Source organism: Bison bison, unplaced genomic scaffold (assembly GCF_000754665.1).
Source record: "Bison bison bison isolate TAMUID 2011002044 unplaced genomic scaffold, Bison_UMD1.0 scf7180017864341, whole genome shotgun sequence".
In the NCBI taxonomy this organism is placed as follows: Eukaryota; Metazoa; Chordata; class Mammalia; order Artiodactyla; family Bovidae; genus Bison; species Bison bison.
Window position 1 is genome coordinate 1,888,817 of NW_011494913.1, and position 2,484 is coordinate 1,891,300.

At 48.3% G+C, this 2,484-nt stretch overlaps 1 pseudogene; it reads left to right on the top strand.

Annotated features, from left to right (window-relative positions):
- Positions 1-2,291: 2,291 nt before the first annotated feature.
- Positions 2,292-2,484, top strand: part of LOC104999046 — a 22,753-nt pseudogene continuing 22,560 nt past the window's right edge.

Consider the following 2,484-nt stretch of genomic DNA (forward strand, 5'->3'; position numbering starts at 1 on the left):
CCCGCATCCCTCCCCAGTGGCCCCTGGTGGACGTTTGCCAGAGAATGGAGGAGGTGAACCGTGGGAAGCAGAGAAGCTGGCCCGACCGTGCGACTGTACAGGATGGAGGAGATGGGTCTGCTGGGAAGCGAGGTGCTGGGGGCTAGAATCTGAGTAAACAGAAAGGAGGTGATGGCCGACAGCGCAGGAGGATGGATGTTGAGGCCCTGAGAAGGGATGTGAGCGAAGGGTCCAAGGCTGTGCTTTAAAGAAAGCCTCCTGAGGAGTGTGGTGGGGAGGAGAAGCTGGGGAAGCATCTCAGCAGGAGTGGTCGACTCGCCCTTGAGGAGTGAGGACGTCACAGCTGCCTGAAGGCCAGGGGTGGGAGTCAGGGAGACTGCCGGGTCTGGTGACCCTTCTCAGCTACACCTTCCAGAGCGAAGAGTCTCCGAGTCTTCCTGACTCTGTTGACAACAGTTCCTCTGACGCCTCACTAAGCTCCTTGGGGGCAGTAAGAAGTGAGCCATGGGGCTCTCAGTCCTCTCTCCAGATGAACCTGTTAGCAACAATCTTCAGGACTTGTGTCTAGACGTTTTATTTCCAATTCCTCCTGTACTGAGTCATTCATCAGGCCCCCAGAATGTCTCCACTTAGACACACACTCGAGGGAGGGCAGCCCCTGGGGGCTTTGCAGAGATGGTAGAGGATGGTCCTGGGCTCCAGCACTCACTGGGAGAAGTGGGCACTGGAGTCTCAAGTCCTCATCATGTCTTTATTAGCAAAGATCCACTTGCAGCCACTCTGTGGCCACAGTTCAGTTCTCATCTATGCATAAGTGATTTTTTAAATAAAGTTCAGAATAAGCTTTGAGAGGACAGGGGTCATGGCTGACAGTATGCCAGCACCTTCGATACAGCTAGCACATAGGAGCTGCACTAATGAGTTTTTTCAATACATGAATGAAAAGATCAGAACACCCAACACTTCAAAGACGGCAACTCTCCCCGAGTTTGTCTATACATAGAATTCCAATTTAAGTAAAATATCATCAGGGTCTTACTTTATTTTTTAAATACTTAATCAAATTATTCTTAAAGTTCATCTGAAATCATGAACATAAAATAGCCAAGAAAACCCTGAGATAAAAAATTTCCACAAATTAAATTTCTTTCCTATAATAAAACCTGTCATAAAAGGACAGTAATTGAAAGGATATGGTACTGGTCCAGAAATGGACATATTAATGGAAAATATTAAAATGCAGAAATGTATGCAAGTAATATTGGAATTTTGGTCATAATAAAAATGGCATATCAAAACAGTGGAAAGATGATTATTTAATTGATGGTGTTGCAACCTCTGCCAGAATATTTGGAAAACCAGAAGAGTTAAATCTTGGCTTCACACCATGCACAAAATTAAGATCCAGGTGCTGGGGGAAGTTTTCTAGAGTGCATTTCCAATTTCTGTTGGACCAGGCTGCCTTGTTCCTTACCCCTAACCCCTCTCAACAGAGGGGGCTTGTGCCCAGTCCCATTTCCTTGGCCTGTCATGAGGGGCCACTGCTCTTGCTGGATGTGGGTCCTTGGTCCTCTTGCCCTTTCTTCTCAGGAGGTTGCCGTCCTGTAGGAGTGTGAGGATTTGAGGGGCTGATGACGGTAAAAGATATGACCATAAGAGGCAGCAACACACAGCAAACTTTGTTGGGTGATGCTTGGACAGGTTTGCATGTGGGGGAAAAGAGTCATAGCAGGAGCCTGGATAGAAGGCCTGGCAGCTCAGGGTTGCTGCTCAGAGGGGAGGAGGGCAAGGGACATCTCCAGAAGAAAAAGGAATCGAGGGGGGCAGCTTATGTATCTGAGGTCTCTCAGCAGCATAGGCCGTAGCAGCTTGGGGCCTTATGACTGCAAAGCCCATCTTATCAATAGATAGCAGCTTCTGGGTGAGGTGGTTTGCAAAGCAGGCATTCTCTAAATGGCTAAAAATGTGCTTGTTTGGACTATATTAAAAATAATTGGATGTGTAAAAATTTGAATTTAGCAATGGCAAGCTTTTGAGCGCAGGGGTCTCGGTCTGCAGTGAAGAAATAAAGCACCATGGAGACCAGTACGCAGAGGCCATCTTTGGCTCATTCCTATAGCAAGTCCCTGTCTGCAGCTTCAGTGGAGGTGACTGGTGGGCCCCCCTCTCTTACCAGAGAAGCCGTGTATGAGCAGATCCTCTGAGTAGGGTCCAGAAGCCAGGATTTTTTTTTAAGCTCCCCATGTGATTCTACTGTTTTAGGCTTCACTGGAAACCACCAACATAAGGTCATGGTCCTCAGACCTAGCTGCCTATTAGACTATGGGGGTGAAGGTGAGAAGGGCAGTAGCATCTGCCAGGAGGGCCTCAATGCCCACATGGACAGGGAGTGAGAGTGTCCAGTTAGTGGCTGCCTGGGGCTTCCCAGGTGGCTCAGTGGCAAAAGAATCTGCCTGCCAGTGCAACAGACTCAAGAGATGCAGG